We start from the raw sequence: 21,534 nt of genomic DNA, 5'->3' as shown, positions 1-21,534 counted from the left end.
CCTTTTCTCCTTTGCTTTTCGCTTCTTCTTCCAATGAATATTCAGGACTGATTTCCTTTAGGATTGACTAGCTTAAACTCTTTTTAGTCCCTTGGACTACTATTTTTCAAGAATGTTCTCCAACACGACAGCTCAAAAGCATCAATTTTTCTGTGCTTAGTCTTCTTTATAGTCTAACTCTCACAGTCATACATGACTACTGGAAAAACCATTGTTTGTTATTTTGTTCTGCCTCAAAATAGTCTGTCTCCGCTTCCCAGGTGGCATGAGTGGTAAAGAACTTGCCTGCCAATGCAGGAAACATGAGATGTGGGTTTATCCCTGGGTCAGGAAGGTCCCCTGGAAAAGGGAATAGCAACCCACTCCAGTATTCTTGACTGGAGAATCCCATGGACAGAGGGCCTGGAGGGCTATCATCCATAGGGTCCCAAAGAGTCAGACACACTGAAGCAACTTAGCACACATAAAGTCTACCCAGATGAATCAGTAAACTGAAGCATGAGGATGCATGAAAGACTGGCAGAAGGCAGCACAGATTTCAGTAAATACAACAAAAAGGGAATACACACCAATGTTAAGACTACATATTTAAAAATGAAACCTTACTTTAAAATGCATAACTAATTGTCAATGCTACAAGGATATTTTTTATGCTTTATTTTAAAATTCTCAACTAATTCTTGTTCTTATTAGTTCACAAATAGATCTCACATTAGTGATTCAGGGTTTCAGCCTTCAGAATGACGTGAGAGCACCAATTATGATATTTGACAGAGAGAATGTACTGTGTATGTGTTTTTCCCCTTTGTCTTCTGCCGCAGGACACAGAGCTTCACCCAAGTCCCAAGTTTATATGGAACCTGACTCATGTCCTCTCCACAAAGGGCCTGAGATAAAAATAACTCAGGACTGCTTCAACATAACTGTAATTCAATTTGTCCCAGATTCAAATTTAATTGTTGCATACATTTCCGCCCCCTCCCCCCAGCCCGCCCCAGTTGGGAGATAGATCTATGGAATTATCTGTTTTTTGATGTTTTTGCTGCAACCCAACCAGGATTGCTATATGTTTGGAATAAATGCAGAGTGATTATTTGGGAGAATATCGGGCTTAATCTGTGAGACAATCTGACAACAGATTCTATAATTACTTTCTTAAAGCTTTCTTCTACATGTAATTTAATTTTAAAATAAAGTATGAGGTTGAGATAAATTCATTTCTTTCCCAAAACAATTTAATGAACAATTCATGTTTTCCTTTAATGTTTTGAAATCCAAGCTTTATCATAAAATTCATCTACATACTTTTTTAATTAATGTTTTTATTTCTATAACAATATCATTCTGTTTTAATAACTGAAGCATGCTAAAAACTATAAATATAACTTGCTAAAAGAGCTGGTATTCTCTCATTAAAAAAAAAATCTCCTGGCTATCTCAAATATTTAATGTTTCTAAAAGAACTTTAATAATTTTCAATGAACAGTAAAAGTTCTAGCAATTCAACTAGAATTTTATTCTGATTGTCTTACATTTAAAGAGAATAAGCACATAAACAAAAAGAATTGTCTTCTAAACTATCCAAATTCAATATTTTTCCTGTTTTTTTTTTTACAGTGGAAGGCATCATGGTTAGAATTTTAAACATAATTTTGTGATTTGAAATTATGAATATCTGAAATATTTGATATTTAATTTGTAATACTATACTATGCTGTTGTAGCTGACAAAATAACACTACAGACAATTCTGTTACCTAGAAGAGTAACAGTGAGAAATAAATATGGGCATCTGTTAAGAAGCACAAATATAAACATGAATTAACCTGACAGTGAATCTGGTTTTGATATTTCATGTTTTTAAAGGAAATAAGAATACAAAATTTTGGCTTTATTTTTTAAGGAATGAAAGAGACCATAAAATGTAAATAAATCATGACCAACTTCCACTACTGAAGCAAGGGGGAATAACCTGCTAAAAATTGTGAAATTAAACAAGAATTTTCCATTATCACACAAGGTAAAAAGCCCTGAGATGACATCATTCTGCAGTTTCCATTCTTTACTGTACTACATAACATTTTCTAATGGCCTACCTGACATCTCAGTTGAATGAATAATTCCCAATTATTGTGTCCAAATAGAGCCCCTGGTCTTTCACAGTCCAATCCATTGAACCCAAATTCTTTTTATTTTAGCACCATCTCTCTCTCTTAATATGTCTAACCTACCATGTCTGTCCATAATTACCTTTGCTAGATCATTAAATCGGAGAAGGCAATGGCAACCCACTCCAGTACTCTTGCTTGGAAAATCCCGTGGACGGAGGGGCCTGGTAGGCTGCAGTCCATGGGGTCGCTAGGAGTTGGACACAACTGAACGACTTCATTTTCATTTTTCACTTTCATGCATTGGAGAAGGAAATGGCAACCCACTCCAGTGTTCTTGCCTGGAGAATCCCAGGGACAGGGAGCCTGGTGGGCTGCTGTCTATGGGGTCGCACAGAGTCGGATACAACTGAAGCGACTTAGCAGCAGCAGCAGATCATTAAATGTATCAGTCTGAACTATAGTTAAGCAACTGATGGTCAACTGTTTTTGAAGTTCAAAAGTGACAATTTCATTTGACTAAACCTAATACCTCAAATCCATCTGACTTTTTGTTCTCAGCTACCACCATTATCTTTTAATGGATGATTACATTGACCTCGTAACTGGTATCCCTGTGTCCATGATTTTTCAGCTCTACTCTCTTCTTTGGAGAATCTCAAATTAATTGTTTAATGCAAGCTTCTTATGTCACTGTCTTAGTTTAAAAGCCACTAATGTCTCCACATCCCACCCCAATAGTGAGCAGAATAAAGTCCAAAGTTTCATCATGGATTCCAGATATTTACATGAGCTTTTCTCATTTCCTGCTTTGTATGGCTCAGAAGTTAAAGTGTCTGCCTGCAATGCAGGAGACCTAGGTTCGATCCCTGGGTTGGGAAGACCCTGGAGAAGGAAATGGCAACCCATTCCAGTATTCTTGCCTAGAGAATCCCATGGATGGAGTAGCCTGGTGGGCTACACTCCGTGGGGTCGCAAAGAGTCGGACACGACTGAGCGACTTCACTTTCACTTTCACTTTCTCACTTCAGTCTCTTCTCTTACAACTTCTCCTCTGCTTCTTCATACACAAAGGCCTTCAGTCCATTTCCAGAACAGTCAAGCTGATTTATAGTTTATTTATATCTATGTCCTAGAACTATGTCTCACAATAAATGCACTTGGTTATTTCCTCATGCCAAAATGATTGGCCTCTAACTCTTTAGCATTTTCATCTTGTCAAGATTCACATGAGTTATTTCTTCAAAGGACTCCTTATCCTATGATATAAAGCTGTCTATCTGTCACTATCCCTCTCATCACTGTTTTATTTCCTGCATGAAATTCATCACTGTCTGCAATATCTTGTTCAGCGATTTGTTCATACATTTTTTTCTCTAAGGTCCTCCTCCACTAACGAAAGAAGCTCCAAACTGAAGTGTCTGTTCTGTTCTCTTCACTGTGACATCTTGGGTACCTAGCATTGTACTTGGCATGTGAATACACTCAACAATTATTTATTGAAAATATAGATACAAAACTTAAATTATGTAAGTAATCATAGTGTTTCATAAATGTCATGAATGCACTGTAAATCTAGAATTATATATTTGATTATTCTGTAATTTTTATGTACTTACATTATGACTTTTGTTTGCCATGGGCAAAAGGAAAGAAGGAGTTTTTTTTATTTTCATTGTTCTAAGACTGTAAATAAATCATAAATGTAAAATGATTTTGCAAATCCTCATATTACTTAGAATAACATGAACTACTGAGAAATGAGAGATAAGTAATTTAAGTGTAAAAATAAAGTAAAAAAAATAGAAGCTTATATATATTAACCTTGCTGCTGCTGCTGCTAAGTCGATTCAGTCGTGTCTGACTCTGTGCGACGCCATAGACGGTAGCCCAACAGGCTCCCCTGTCTCTGGGATTCTCCAGGCAAGAACACTGGAGTGGGTTGCCATTTCCTTCTCCAATGCATGAAAGTGAAGAGTGAAAGTGAAGTCTCCCAGTCGTGTCCGACTCTTAGCGACCCCATGGACTGCAGCCTATCAGGCTGCTCCATCCATGGGATTTCCAGGCAAGAGTACTGGAGTGGGATGCCATTATTCAGCTTCCTCATCCTGAATTTCATTGCTTTCCCCAAAAGGTAACTAAACCACCATGAACAGGTTTGTATCACTCCTCTTATTTTTTTCCTACTGACTACTAATCTATTAATGCATATATCTACAAGAACTTGGAGAGTTTAATGTGAAAAAGATCATTAGAAAATAAAAACATAGGAAGAAATAGATTTATTATTTTTGAGAGTAAATTAAGCATCTGATAAATTGACTAACATGATTCCTGGGACAAGGTTTTGAAGAAAGCAAATTAAATATTGGGTCACACAATAGAGCTGATATCACTCCGCTCTTATATTTTAGATTTGAAAACAATCATAAGTCTTTTTCTTCAAGTACAATTTAAAGACTCTGATATTTCCCTTGTGTGTCTATATTAGCATAAGCAAAACTGTCCTGAATATATAAGTTATTTTCTTCTTCAAAATTTCTCTGCAGTTGTCAGAATACAAATTATTTAACCTTAAAAATATTTTCCTAGTTCACATAGACTATATAAAGTGCAAAATATATAAATGCTGTAACACATTTTCTTCAGGTGCTAAAACCCCACTTTCCCTAAAGCAAAATCATTCTGACATTATCAAATATTATAGTGTAGTTAAAGGACAATTATAAAGTAATTCACAAAATAAATCTCATTACTTTTCAAAGGCTATTTGAATTAAATGAAAGAAATGTTTTTTCAAGCAGTTGAACGTGCAGAAAAATCAACAATAGTGACACATAATCAAAGTTCAAATAAAATTTTAAATAAAAGTCCTTTATAAAAATCATCCACAAATTTTTTTCTCAAGACTTTTTAATATAGCTTTTCCCTGGGGGGAAAAAAAAAAAGAGTTAAAAATCACTTAGACAAAAATCTACTGGAGTGGTAAAATGTGGTTGTTATCTATCGATTGTCTCCCTTATGTAATGTTTAGAATATCAGTGATTCAGTTTTTCATTTATTCATTTTCTAACTGCCTTTAACAATACTTTGTTGAATGTAATTCTCTGAAAAGTCCAGAAAACTGTAGATTATTTAAAGCAAATGGTATACAACCTATTAGCTATCATTACCAGGAATCTTGAAATATGGTAGATGAAACTGCCCAAATTGTAAATTTCAAAATATTTTAAAAATCATACAATTATGTTAGGCAATGTAGGCTACAAATTAATTATCAGAATATTTAGTTGAAATGCATTTGCTCAGTCATGTCCGACTCTTTGCAGCCCCATGGACCACCAGGCTCCTCTGTCCATGGAATTTTGAGGCAAGAATACTGGAGCAGGTTGCCATTTCCTACTCCAGGGGATCTTTCTGACCCAGGAATCTCTCCTGTATCTCCTGCATTGCAGGTGGATCATTTACCATTGATAAATCTGTGAAGCCCCATTTAGTTGAAAATGAAAGGCTAACAGTAAGAATTATGAAGAAACATAGACTTATTAAAGCTCTCTGCTCATAATTTTCTCTATGTTTTCACTCTTATAATCATCAACAGTGTTTATTTCCTTTCATTTAAATTTCAGCCATAAACTTGTAGCTTTTTTCTAGACTATAGTGGCTTAGATAATATTTAGTCACAGAAACTGGAATCTTTTACATTTCAATCACAAAAAATAATTATCCCACTCTTCTGCTAAAAATTTCATTCAGTTCAGTTCAGTCGCTCAGTTGTGTCCGACTCTTTGGGACCCCATGAATCACAGCATGCCAGGCATCCTTGTCCATCACCAACTCCCATTACTGCCATATGAACATTAGAGGCCTTGCAAAATCTGAAAAAATATTACTTTTCAACTTCTATCACTTTTTTAGGTTATAATAATAATGCCTAGCATTTCTAAAATGCTTGTAAAATTGCTTTCCTAAGTTAGACTATTTCATTTAATTCTTTTTAATACTCTATTTGTTCTAATTTACAGATAAAGATAGAATAAATGACTCATTCATACCACACAAATGTGTCAGGACCTGAATTGTCATCTTCTGACCCCAGCCTAATAACTATTTTTAGCATGCAATGCATTACTGTCTCTATGTTTTCCAAACTAGGCAATCTAAAATTTTTACAAGGTATAGTTCTTCTTTCTTTACTTGTCCAAGACACTACAGTAGGTGCTTGAGATACAAAGTAATAGAAAGATGTTGGTAACTCTCCAGAAATACTTCTATTTCTTCTGTTTGTGTTCTTTGCCCTGAAAATTTTCTGTAAAGAGACATAACTTCCAAGATGGCCAACACAATTCTGAATGCTCTTCTAGTGAACACTTACTAGATGTCAAGCATTATGTTCAATTCAGTTCAGTTCAGTCACTCAGTCGCCTCTGACTCTTTGCGACCCCATGAATTGCACCACGCCAGGCCTCCCTGTCCATCACCAACTCCCAGAGTTCACTCAAACTCACGTCTATTGAGTTCGTGATGCCATCCAGCCATCTCATCCTCTGTCGTCCCCTTCTCCTCTTGCCCCCAATCCCTCCCAGCATCAGAGTCTTTTCCAATGAGTCAATTCTTCGCATGAGGTGGCCAAAGTACTGGAGTTTCAGCTTTAGCATCAGTCCTTCCAAAGAACACCCAGGGCTGATCTCCTTTAGAATGGACTAGTTGGATCTCCTTGCAGTCCAAGGGACTCTCAAGTCTTCTCCAACACCACAGTTCAAAAACATCAATTCTTCGGTGCTCAGCTTTCTTCACAGTCCAGCTCTCACATCCATACATGACCACTGGAAAAACCATAGCCTTGACTAGATGGACCTTTGTTGGCAAAGTAATGTCTCTGCTTTTCAACATTCTATCTAGGTTGGTCATAACTTTTCTTCCAAGGAGTAAGCGTCTTTTAATTTCATGGCTGCGGTCACCATCTGCAGTGATTTTGGAGCCCCCAAAAATAAAGTCTGACACTGTTTCCACTGTTTCCCCATCTATTTCCCATGAAGTGATGGGACTAGATGCCATGATCTTTGTTTTCTGAATGTTGAGCTTTAAGCCAACTTGTTCACTCTCCTCTTTAACTTCCATCAAGAGGCTTTTTAGTTCCTGTTCACTTTCTGCCATAAGGGTAGTGTCATCTGCATATCTGAGGTTATTGATGAATAAGAATGGAAATGAAAAACAAATTAATTATTCAAAAACAGTATTTCATGGTTAGCTCTCAAAGTTTACAAGTTTAACACAGTCTGATTGTTCCAAAGTGGAAAGGCAGGAGAGAGTGTGCAGGACTCAGGCATGGAACACTGACACTGCTCCAGTGGGCCTTCCTAGAATCCCTGCTGTTTGCATGTGAAAAATATGCAGGTTTTCTTTTTCTGTTCCTTCACTCTGTACATTCACAACTATCTAAACTTTCCTGCTTATCTTACTTATCTCACCCCACTCTCCTGGAGTTGAAATAAGGTTCAAATTTAACTATAATGTCTCATATCTTTATCAGTAGCCTTCTCTTATAACATTCCAGCATTTATATTCTGCACCAATTTTAAGCTGAATCCTGAGGTACTAAGCAGCACAGCTGGTAGGCAAAATGACACATTTTGGAGGTTTACTGGTTGTGCCTTCCCACAGTTTCCTTATGACCCATCATTCTGACATTTGAGTTATTTATGATAAATTGCATTAAGTACAAAGACATCAAAGAACATAGTCTCTTCAGTTGCAAAGGATCCTCTTCTCTGTGCTGAAGTTTCTCTTTTCTTTAATGTATAGAAAATTATAATTATTCATTTATTACTGAATCCATCTATTCAACTTTCTTTGAGAATCCACTCTGAGTATGACACCAGTCTAGATTTTGTGGCACTAGTGGTAAAGATTATCCCTGCCAATGCAGGAGACATAAGAGATATGGGTTTGATCCCTGGATGGAGAAGATTCCCTGGAGGAGGGCATAGCAACCCACTCCAATATTCTTGCCTGGAAAATCTCAGACAGAGGAGTCTGGCAGGCTACAGCCCATAGGGTCAGAAAGAGTTGGACACTCTTAAAGCAACTTGGCATGCACACATACATGTGTCAGGCTCCCCAAGCCCACCCTTTGGTTTGGTGATTCATTAGGAGACTCACAACACTCACTACATAGGTGTACTAATTATTGTGATTTATAACAGCAGACAGAAACAAAGCAAATTCAGCAAAGGGAAGAGTTGGATAGAGCAAAGTCTATGCACAAGGCACAGAGTGTGAGTCTGAGAGTCACACTCTCAGAACAGAGTCACACAATACACACTGCTTCCATGTGATTAGTTTTGACAATATGTGTGAAATTTTGTCCAACAGGGAAACTCATTCAAGATTCAATAACAAAGATGTTAATGAATGAGTGTTGCTCACCAAAGCAATATCTAACTTGCACAAAAATTTCAGATTCCATGTAAGAAAGCTGGTGTTCAGCATAAACCATATTGTTCACACAGTTTAGGATGCCTGAGTTATTCTTATCAGTTAGGAAATCATTGGAACACTCCTGATATCCAAGTTTACTAATACCAGAGAAGACCTTAATTGCAAACAGACTTTCCGGGTGTAGTAGTCCCAGGCCTGCTATGCTTTTTCCGCACAAAGTCACATAAAATCCTTGTTCTATTGGGATTTATTTTCTGGTATGTATATGTGTGGGTGTGGAGGATGAGGCAAAAGAAACATTCAATTAAATTAAAAATATTGTAAATTCTGATACAGTACTTAATATATTCCCTGTACTCATCTGAGTGTTTTAAATATAACTAATTCAATGAATACGATATTTCTCTGATATACATATTATAGTCATTCTTATTTTACTATGAAAAACTGGGCAGAGTCATTTCAGAAATCACATCCAGGGCCAACCTTAGCTCAGAATTTGCTATCAAGTGAAGTTACACATCTTTTTATGATTTAAGCCATTGATAAGCCTTTCTCTTATAGCTATAAACATTTAAATTGATATAGAAGCTTATATTAAATTTGATGGTTAAAAGAAACTTCTTTTAGTAGATGACATTTAGACTGAAGCCTGAAAGACAAGCAGGCGCTCACAATTCAGAGATAATTTCAGGCAGAGGAAATGATGTAAGGCAGACTCACTCTCAATAAGAAAGAAAGTGAAGGTCAGAACTGATTGAGCATAATATATGAGGATATGAGATAAGAAGTTGAAGTGATGAGTGACAACATTCTGGACTTCGGAGACTATGGTAGGAACATGGATATTATCCTGTGTGCAATTAGAAGCTACTGGGAAGTTCTAAGCTGGAAAGTGAAATATTTATGCTTTAAAATCACTTTGACTAACTTTGGAGGATGACCATTGGGTATCAGAGTTTGGAAGAAACACTAAATACAAATGTAATTACAATATTCAGGTAAAGGATGATGGTATTTTGGATCATGATGGTAAGGGTATAGAATAAGAAACTGGATAGATTTAGGGGATCTTTTGTATATATGGTCAATAATATTGATAGAGGAATGACATCAGAGTATATTCTTTATTGGATTTTCTTATTCTCATGGAGTTATAAATTTTCTTTTTTCTATATACAAATTATTGATATGTATAGTAAATATTATTTATCTTCCTTTGGCCTTTTTTTCTTCACACAAAAACATGTACACAATCATTGCCAATTGTCTAACAGTACAAAATATGCTCTATATCATTAACATCAGAGAAATGATGTTTAAAAAAAATACATGAGAAACTTCTATTTTAAAGCTGGAAATATGAAGGAAATGTGAAATTGTCACTCCTGTCTTTACAACAAGAAAAAACTAAACGTAATAGAAATTAATATATTTTTCTTGGAACCATCACAGAGAAGTAAGTTTGCAGAAATTTGTAGAAGCAGGCATATCCAGAGAGACACAGCTGACAGCTGAGTAGGAAAAAATAAATGGCAATTTTGAGGAATGGCTGAAGACTGAATGACAACTTACGTAGCAGTGAGAAACTCTCTGGAGTCATAGTCATAACAGTCTCCCACATTTTTGGAGTCTTACCTCTATGGACTCCATTAGGGTTCCAAGTTGAAAGACTGCCTCACTGTTCTGTTGGGAGAAGGGGACAATAATCTCTCTCTCTCTCGCACACATACACACACATACTTACACACACACTCACTCACATACTCACATACACACGTACACAATAATGGGGGTATTTAAAAAGGATACTCAGATGGTAAAAAAAAATCTGCCTGCAATGCAAAAGACCTGGGTTTGATCCCTGGGTCAGGAAGATCCCCTGGAGAAGGAGATGGCTAACCACTCAAGTATTCTTAGAGCTGATTCATTTGAAAAGACCCTGATGCTGGGAAAGATTGAGGGCAGGAGGAGAAGGGGACGACAAAGGATGAGATGGTTAGATGGCATCACCGACACAATGGACATGGGTTTGGGTGGACTCCAGGAGTTGGTGATGGACAGGGAAGCCTGGCATGCTGCAGTTCATGGGGTCGCAAAGAGTAGGACATGACTGAGCAATTGAACTGAACTGAACTTCAATCATTTCATTTTCTTTAACATAACCCTCAAAATAAATAGTTTTTATTCCTATAAATGACATAAAAAAAAGTATTCTTGCCTGGAGAATTCCATGGACTGAGGAGCCTGTCAGGCTACAGTCCACAGGGTCTCAAAGAGTCAGACACGACTAAGCAACTAACACTTAAAAAGGAATACCAGTACCAACTCCCACGGGTGGAGTGCTGGAGCATATTTAGGCTGTGAGGGAATTCAAGATACCTCTTTTGATGATACCAAGTTTTTAGAAGCCTATGAGATATCCAGAAACAGTTGTGTTATATAAATCTGGAGGTCTTGGAGGACATATATATTAGAGAAATGACTAAATAGCTTTTGCAGAGAGTTTTACCTCCCTAATGCATATTTTCTGATTTATGGGTTAATATTAGAAACTAGAACACAATTGGAACAAAATATTATTCTTTAACTAGCATAGTTATCCTAATCAGTGCAAGCTAGGTGAGCCCTACCTTTTTTTTCTTTTTCTTTTTTTTTTTTTTTGCCAAATATAATCCTTTATACTGTATCAGTCTCACTATACATTCCATTATCTGTGCATCCTTACGAAGTTGCTTCAGTCCTGTCCAACTCTTTGTGACCTATGGACTGTGGGATTTTCCAGGCAAGAATATTAGAGTGGGTTGCCATCCCCTCCTCCAAGGGATCTTCCTGACCTAGGTATCAAATCTGTGTCTCTTATGGTCCTGCATCAGCAGGCGGGTTCTTAACCACTGCACCACCTGGGAAGCCCATTCTCCACAGCAATGGGTAAAAGTTTATGCTTACCTACCCGGAGTATAAACTATTTTCATTTCCAATCTGTTATCCTCTCTTGAGGAGAAATCTTTTTCTCTACTTGTATAATTATTTCCATATCCATATATTTTAAAAAGAATGTAAAAGAATTATACATGGGATTTGGAAAAATATTTTTTCTTGCATATTCATCTTGAATGAGAGGTCTTTGTACATTATTTCAAAAATTAAGCATGCAGAGTAAAATAATTTTTCAGAGGATAATAACATGTCAGCATTTTAGAAAAGTAAGTATTTTAGTATCTTTTAATATTTCTTTTTATTTCTGTCTTTTAAAAGTAGAAATACTTCTCTACACTCTAATATAATTACCGTACATGAGGTGGGTGTTTTGTGTGAGATCTGTTTATTCTTTTTTGTTTCTGTTTATGTATCAACTCTTTCATTAAAACTAATGTACTGATGAAATTTCTGCTCTATGTGGGAGATATATTTTCAAACACGACTGAACAAAAATATGCAGAGCAGAATTTTACTTTGTACTTTACTTACTAAATTAAATATTTCCTTTATTAATGCAAGATTTCAGTTTGCTGTTAAATCAGGATATGGTTAAAAGCATAATAAAGGTGCTTTTACATATGTTACAACCATGTTCTATAATCTCGGTCTAGACAAGAGTAACAAGCTTCTTGGACATAATGGTTTCTTCTTTACAGAGAAGTTGTTGCACCTTTTTGTAATATGTTACTGCTCTTCTCAAAATTTCCCAACTTTTCTTATCATCCATAAAATAAAAGCCATAAGTTTGTTCTGGCCCACAGATTTCCAGAACAATCCAGATCACTCATCTTTTCCATTGTACCTCTTCTAGATTCCTTGATGTTCACTGTACTGTTACTCTTCTTTGAATTCAACCAATATATACTCTGGTCACAGACTTCACACTTCCTTGGCCTTGTACTGTCTTAGCTATTTATTTATTTATTTCTCTACATTCTTGCCTGTTTACAAATAATACCTCATCAGGAAGTTCTTTTTTGCTTACTCATTTTATTTAAATAGTTATCACTATTCCCTTTCTATGTTTACTTTTTCTTAACAACTTTTAAAACAATTTTGCTCTTTCCTGTTATTGTCATAATGAATCACCAAAAACTTAGTGGATTAAAACAACGTAAATGTATTATCTTATAGTTCCAGAAGTCAGAAGCCTAAACTAGTATTCCTGGGTTGAAAGCTAGTCATGGCCAGGTCTGTATTCCTTCTGCGACTCTAGGGGAGAAGCCATTTCACACCTTTCACCCCAGCTAATAGAGGTTGACTACAGTCCTTGTCTCATAGCCTTTTTTTCTTCCATCTCCAAAGCCACTGATATAGCATCTTCTTTATCTCAAACTGCTTGCTTCTGTTTCTATATATCTGACCTTCCTGCTTCCTTCTCTAAAGATCTCAGTGGTTTCACTGGGACCATCTGTATAATCTAGGATAATATCACCATTTCAAATCCTTTATTTACTCATAAGTGAAAATTTCCTTTTATGATTTAAGATAGCATATTCACAATTTCCACGGATTAGCATGAGGACATCTTTTTTGATGGGAGGGGAAAAGTTATTCAGCCTTCCACATTGGTATAAATACACAGTAAGTCCCCTACATAAAAACCTTTTAAGTTTCAAACTTTCAAAGATGTGAACATGCCCAGGGAAAAGACCAAGGGAGAAAAAGGGAAGAAGAAATAACTGAAGAACCACGGAGATTCACAATGCATGAAATGGCAAGGGAATTTTCTTTATTTGAGGAGGCACTGTTCATTTTTGAGGCATAAGACCCAAAGCTCAGAATGGTACGCAAAGGTTACAACAGCCATTCCAAGTGCAATCCAGTGCCACCGTGTCATCTATGATGAGCAAAAGAGAGCCACTACGCAGACATAATTGGATTGTTTTATCAAGAGGAAATATAGAATTGAATCCAGCAAGGAAAAGAACCTGTGCCATCAATGTCAGGTGTGAGTGAAATTGCACTTACCTTCCATCTATTGCTGATGATCCTTCAGCTCTACCATCTCCTATCTCCTCTCCTTCCTCCGGTCAAAAATTTCTTTCCTGTTCACTTAATGCCAGCTGTAATACTATAAGATTAAACATGTTATCTTTATTTTTCTGTTTTTATGTATTATTAAATGTGAAAAATATTTTAGACCTATTACAATAGAGTACTGTACTACATAGCCAAATGTGTTAGTCAGATACCTAGGCTACCTCTGTTGAATTTTTGAACCAAGTGGACTTAACAAATGCACTCTTGGAATGGAACTTGTCCATACATAGGGGACTTACTGTAGTCCATATTAATTGTTTTATTTTCTGTTTTCCCCAATGACACATTAATGCATAAGAACAGAGATTTTATATGTTGTTTGCTCTTCTATCCTCACTTCCTAGCAATATATATGAAATATAGTAGTTCCTCAATATAAAAGCAGTAAAATTAAACAGTTTGTGAAAACTTTTATCCTGAAAGTGAGCTCTTAGTACCAGTCCCTTTTAAACAACTTAAGTGAATAACCAAAGAGATAAAGATGGATTGTAGTCTATCGATACATACCTGCTCACCTACAAGGTGATCTTACCCTGGAAGGAAGGCATATGAGAATGGAGACAAATGAGAAACATTAGACTAGACTATCCTTTAATATGCTACAATTCCACTGGATTTATAGGATGTGGATTTCTGAAGCATAGTATGCTGTTTTCTCTATTATACTTTCTGATATTGAAATCATGAGTTTTAGCTAAAATACCATCTTTTCTGATTCCAGATTTTTCTCATTTCATAAATATGTCATTCAAATCTCATTAGCAGATGAAGATTGGAAGTTTTAAAATTATTATCCAGATTTTGGAAGTCTTTCTTACAGTATGTCTGTTTTGCAAGGAATGTTTTCTCCAATTTCTCATATTAATTTAAATAACTTCATCTTTTCTTTTATGGTCATTTTTCTCTTTTTGAATTTTCTACAATGAGGATCTAAGCTTGTACAATGTCAAGAACTAATGTACAGCTTGTGTGATATTTTTCATTCTCTATTTAAACACAATCTCAAATAAGGATTAAGAGAAGTATGGAATTAGCATAATTCATTCCAAGAAAAGAGGTCAAGTGGCTAATGGAAGATTAGGACAAAAGTCCATTACTCAGGTAAGTTCATCTTTGTCTAAGTTTGACTTGTGTGTGTGTGTGTGTGTGTGTGATGATACACATTATCTCCCTATTTGACACCCTGCTCAATTTGACATATGCCATATAGTAAAGTTATCTGCTTATTTCTCTTGCTCTTTTTGTGGAACACAAACTAAGAATACACTCCGGCAGGGTGAATCTTGTCATGTAATTTGAAATCCCTCATAATATCAATATTTGTCTTTTTTATGACCACCAGCTAGTTTATGACAGCTTTTATTTCCTGGTCCTCTATTCTAAATAGTATTGGTGAAATTCTGCTAGGTATCACTTTTACTTTCACCTCAAATAGATATCACATAAAAGATTTCTTTAATCTAATTTCAGAATAGACAAGAACCCAGTGTGTGTGTGTGTGTGTATGTGTGTGTGTCCTCTGTCACTCATTCATGCCTGGCTATTTGTGGCTCCATGGAGTTTAGCCCATGAGGCTCCTCTGTCCTTGGAATTTTCCAGGCCATAATGTTAGAGTGGATTGCCACTTTCTACTCCAGGGGATATTCCCAACTCAGAAATCGAACCCAGGTCTCTTGAATCTCCTGCATTGGCAGGTGGATTCTTTACCACTAGCACCACTGAGAGCCCCATGCTGCTGCTGCTGCAAAGTAGCTTCAGTCGCATCTGACTCTGTGCAACCCCATATACGGCAGCCCATCACGCTCAGCCATCCCTGGGATTCTCCAGGCAAGAACAATGGAGTGGGTTTACATTTCCTTCTCCAATGCATGAAAGTGAAAAGTGAAAGTGAAGTCGCTCAGTCGTGTCCGACTCTTCATGACCCCATGGACTGCAGCCTACCAGGCTCCTCCGTCCATGGGATTTTCCAGGCAAGAGTACTGGGAGAGCCCCATAACCTCTACTAAATAAAAGCAAAAACTAGCAAACAAACAACAACCAAAGATTCTAATAGATAATGATATTCCCTGTTTTTTAAGAGCTGACATGAATTTTCTTATTTTTTAATTTCTTCTTTCATTAGAATTTTAGAAAAGTAATTTAGATTTATAGACTTCAGACAAGTTTATTCTAAATCAAATAACTATTTTTAATGAAACTCTCACATTATTATTTCAAATATGTTATAAACTTAAAACTGATATTTGTACAGTCAATTTAAAGCAGTAGTTATCAATGCAAAGGGGTTATCCTGTCCCCAAGGGAACATTTAAACATCTAGAGACATTATTTGTTTTTGTTGTCATAAATTGAAGTGTTATTTGCATCAATAACGAGTCCAGTATGGGGATGATCTTTCTCAATGCACAGGGCAGTCCTCCACAAAAGGAATTATTTAATCCAAAATGTCAATAGGGTAGAGGTTGAGACATCCTCTTAAAAAATGAATACACACAATATACAATGGGTCTAATTATAATTGTACTTAATTATAATTAGCTATAACTGTTATTTTTTTCTCCAAATATTAACAGGAAATAAAATTCCAGTATGATACTTTTACTTTTTGTTCTTGGCATAGAACAAGGGACACAAGTATTTTCCATAGATCATTATGTATGTGAAGTAGCACTTGTAAAATAAAATATGGCCAATGTTTTATGTAAAAATTAACTGGGAAATAATCAGTCCCTGAAATTCACTCAAATACATGATGATAAGATCTGCAGGGACTAAAGGAAAGGTTAGTGGATTCAGTTTAGTTCAGTTGCTTAGTCTTATCAGACTAAGGCTTCCCTGTCCTTCACTAATTCCTGGAGCTTCCTCAAACTCAAGTCTATCGAGTTGGTGGTGCCATCCAACAATCTCACCCTCTGTTGTCGCCTTCTCCTATGCCTTCAATCTTTGCCAGCATCAGGGTCCTTTCTACTGAGTCAGCTCTTCGCATCAGGTGGCCAAAGTATTGGAATTTCAGCTTCAGAATCAGTCCTTCCAATGAATATTCAAGACTGAATTGCTCTAGGATAGACTGGTTGGACCTCCTTCAGTCCAAGGGACTCTCAAGAGTCTTCTCCAACACCACAGTTCAAAAGCATCAATTCTTCGGCACTCAACCTTCTTTACAGTCTAACTCTGAAATCCATACATGACTACTGTAAAAATCATAGCTTTGACAAGATGGACCTTCATTGGAAAAGTAATGTCTCTGTTTTTTTAATATGCTATGTTGGTCATAGCTTTTCTTCCAAGGAGTAAGCATCTTTTAATTCCATGGCTGCAGTCACCATCTGCAGTGACTTTGCAGCAAAAGAAAATAAAGTCTGTCACTGTTTCCATTGTTTCCCCATCTATTTGCCATGAAGTGATGGGATCAAATACCATGACCTTAGTTTTCTGAATGTTGAACTTTAAGCCAACTTTTTCACTCACCTCTTTCACTTTCATCAAGAGGCTCTTTAGTTCTTCACTTTCTGCCATAAGGGTGCTGTCATCCGCATATCTGAGGTTGTTGATATTTCTCCCGGCAACCTTAATGCCAGCTTGTGCTTCATCTAGCCCAGCATTTCTCATGATGTACTCTGCATATAAGTTAAATAAGCAGGATGACAATAAACAGTCTTGATGTACTCCTTTCCTGATTTGGAACAAGTCTATTGTTCCATGCCCAGTCTAACTGCTGCTTCCTGACTTGCATACAGATTTCTCAGGAGACAGGTCAGGTGGTCTGGTATTCCCAACTTTTTAAGAATTTTCCACAAGTTTTTGTGATCCACACAGTCAAAGACTTTGGCATAGTGAATAAAACAGAAGGAGATATTTATCTGGAACTCTTGGTTTTTCAATGATCCAACAGATGTTGGCAATTGGATCTCTGGTTCCTTCCTTTTCTAAATCCAGCTTGGTATCTGGAAGTTCACAGTTCATGTACTGTTGAAGCCTGGCTTGGAGAATTGTGAGCATTACTTTACTAGAGTGTGAGATGAGTGCAATTGTGCAATAGTCTGAGCATTCTTTGTCATTGCATTTCTTTGCGATTGGAATGAAAACTGACCTTTTTCAGTCCTGTGACCACTGTTGAGTTTTCCAAATTTGCTGGCATATTGAGTGCAGCACTTTCACAGCATCATCTTTTAGGATTTGAAATAGCTCAATTGGAATTCCATAACCTCCACTAGCTTTGTTCTTAGTGATGCTTCTTAAGGCCCACATGACTTTGCATTCCAGGATAGCTGGCTCTTGAGTGATCACACGATTGAGATTTTCTGGGTCATGAAGATCTTTTTTATATAGTTCTTCTGTGTATTCTTGCCACCTCTTCTTAATATCTTCTGCTTATGATAGGTCTATACCATTTCTGTTCTTTATTGTACCCATCTTTACATGAAATGTTCCCTTGGTATTCCAGTCCCCTATAATGAAAATGACATCTTGTTTTGCTGATGCTTAATTGTCTTTATTTATTTATTTATTTTGGTTTTCTACTTTTGACAGTTCTCTTGCAACAGGGACCACAATGTAAATCTGCACTTTAAAACATATTCATTGAAATTTATAAGGGAATCCAAATAATATAACATACTACCATTCATAGTCCTCTACCATACTATTAGAAAAATCACCACAGATTTGGATTAATAATTTAACCAGATTTCTTCCTAGTGAAGGAGTGACAAAATCAATGTTCATATGGAATTTAATCATATCAGTGTCTATATGAAAGTCCCATTGTAGATGGCAAGAAATAACTTTTGAAATTAATTAATCTGTTTAAAAATGTGGGCTTTCATGGTGACTCCAACAGTAAAGAGTTCATCTGTAATAAAGGAGACCCATGTCAATCCCTGGATTAGAAATATCCCCTGAGAAGGGAGTAGCTACCTACTCCAGTTTTCTTGCCTTGAGAATTCCATCCAGAGGAACCTGGTGAGCTACAGTCCATGCAGTCCCAAAGAGTATGACATGACTGAGTGACTAACACATCAAAAATATTATATTGGAAATATCCAAGAACCAATCAAACAATTTCATATACTTATGAAGAAAGCTGAGCGCCAAAGAATTGATGCTTTTGAACTGTGGTGTTGGATAAGACTCTTGAGAGTCCCTTGGACTTCACGGAGATCCAACCAGCCCACGCTAAAGAAGATTAGTCCTGGGTGTTCATTGGAAGGATTGATGCTGAAGCTGAAACTCCAATACTTTGGCCACCTCATGAGAAGAGTTGACTCATTGGAAAAGACTCTGATGCTGGGAGGGATTGGGGGCAGGAGGAAAAGGATGAGATGGCTTGATGGCATCACCAACTCGTTGGACATGAGTTTGGGTAAACTCTGGGAGTTGGTGAAGGACAGGGAGGTCTGGTGTGCTGCGGTTCATGGGGTTGCAAACAGTCGGACACGACTGAGCGACTGAACTGAACTGACCTGATAGTATATGCAAAATATCATTTCCAGGCAAAAGATGTTTATTATAATTTAGTACATGTTGCCATTAAACTTGTATCTGTCAATCACATACCATAAATGTTCTTTCGGATAAATGTGATACCCAATGAAGAGAAGAAAAACAAAAGAGAAAGAAGGTAAGCAAGGAGAAATATATAGAGAAAGGGGAGACCAAGAAAGAGGTCAGAGGTTTAGCTTCTTTATTTACCCAATTCTCATTTGGAGCAATTTATCATCAAATACTTAAAAATGTGACACTATGTTTTCCATATCCAAAGATGAAATTTACCATCGATATAGATTGCTTTTCTTTGACAGAATGTAACTGCATTTGATGTTGAGGTTAGTTCCCAACATTTTCTTCAGTATTATCCTAAATATAAAACTACTTATTTCCCTTTCTTTGCCTATTTTCTTCTTTACATTTTCACCTTTCAAGACTGAATTTTGGATATAGTTTCTGCCCAGAGATTGTCTTTGTCTGTCATTGTCTTGAATTTTCCCATAGTAGTCATGTGCAACTTATTTTACCAACTTTTCAAATAAGTTTTCTTTAAATCTGAATTTATTTCATCCACTAACACTTTTGAAAACCTTCCTTCTTTGGTTCTAAGTTCCTTCAGCCTTTGAATTTGATCTATGAGAGACAGATCCCCAACTTTTAATCTCCAACTCTTCCTGTCTAGAATTCACAATAATAAATTATTGAATTGAGGATATGCAACCTAAAGCTGTGAGGAATAGCATACTCACCCTGTGCTTCGATACACAATTCTGAACATGAATATCCAAGACCTTGTTAAAAATTTTTCACAATGAAAACTGCATAAACACTCCTAGGCACACTCTCTTTTCAAAGAAAAGCAAAAGCTTTCTCTTACATTTTATTTCTGCATGGTGTGTATCTACCTTCTTCATGAAAGTTTATCTGTTTTAAAATTTTTACCTCTTGCTTAACTTGGTCCCTTTCTTCTTTTACCACATGTAGGTTAAAAGAATTTATTGGATCCTCTTTTCTCTGTCTAGCCCAGAATTTTTTTCTTGACCACAAGATCAAAATTTGTTTTTAAGTTGATCCTATATCTTCCTGAGTTTCTGATGTTCTTATTTCAAAGTCTGAGTTTTACTTTTTGTTCACGTACCAAATTCTGACTTTTTTTAACTTGCTAACTGTGGTTTTCCTTTTGCCTCTGACAAATCTAATTCTTTGAGGAAAAGTGTTCCAAAAACAGATTTTCAAACTTTTTCCTTGATGCTTTTCTTTGTGATAATTCGTTTTTATCTTCTTCTCAATATCAGGGGAATGCACATTATTTTTTCACATTTATTTTACTTGTTTATTTATTAAATATATTCCTTCTAAAATACATTATGTTTGAAGTCATATTTTGAATTCTAATTTTCATGAACATAGTGAAGATTTGGTATCATTCCAGCTTCCTTGCTGTCACTATGTAAAAGAATAAGAAATCAAATAAAGCCTGACTGATAAATGATATATCACTCATCATGTCTAATGCTTGTGCATATAAAGTCTTCATGCTGTGGTCGTTAAATCAGTTCAATTCTCTTCCAAACAGAATTCTTACTAGTGTTCAGTGTGGATTCCCTTCCAATAATTGATCCCAATCACTGGTCTTGCCCTAGTTTTATTTTATTTTTTAAAATTATTTATTTATTTATTTTTACTTTACAATATTGTATTGGTTTTGCCATACATCAACATGCATCCACGACGGGTGTACATGTGTTCCCCATCCTGAGCCCCCCTCCCACCTCCCTTCCCATACCATCTTTCTGGGTCATCCCAGTGCACCAGCCCCAAGCTTCCTGTATCCTGCATCAAACCTGGACTGGCGATTCATTTCTTATATGATATTATACATGTTTTAATGCCATTCTCCCAAATCATCCCCCACTCCCTGTCCCACAGAGTCCAAAAGACTGATCTATACACCTGTGTCTCTTTTGCTGTCTCGCATACATTGCCCTAGTTTTAAAATCTGAAATTTTTGAATATTTTTAAAAGCAAATCAGTTTGAAAATTTCAAGTTTGACTTTGCTAAAGTAATTTTTCTTGCTCTTGGAGATCTCAATCCCATAAAGTATAATGATTTGTGTGTATACTTTTCACAAATTGATAGCATACAACCAAAGCTAGCTATACCTCTGATGGAAAGATGAAGATGGTCAGAATGAAAGATTAATGACTACAACCCAACCAGGCTGTGACGGACAGATGTTTTGGCAAGTCACTGTTCCCCTTTGCATAATCCTTCCCTTTGAGTGCGGGTGGGACCTGTATTTTGCTTCCAATCTACTGAATATTGCATGGGTGATGGAATGTCATCTTCATGATTAGCTTATATGGCAAAGGTCCTTAGAGGTCATTTGATTGTATTATGTTTATAAAACTCTAAAGCTGACTAAAGAGAAGAATCTCCTTGTTGGCTTGACAAAATATGTATTATTTTAAGG

Source organism: Bubalus bubalis, chromosome 12 (assembly GCF_019923935.1).
Source record: "Bubalus bubalis isolate 160015118507 breed Murrah chromosome 12, NDDB_SH_1, whole genome shotgun sequence".
Classification (NCBI taxonomy): domain Eukaryota; kingdom Metazoa; phylum Chordata; class Mammalia; order Artiodactyla; family Bovidae; genus Bubalus; species Bubalus bubalis.
The sequence above is the reverse complement of the archived record's forward strand: the minus strand, read 5'-3'. Positions refer to the sequence as shown.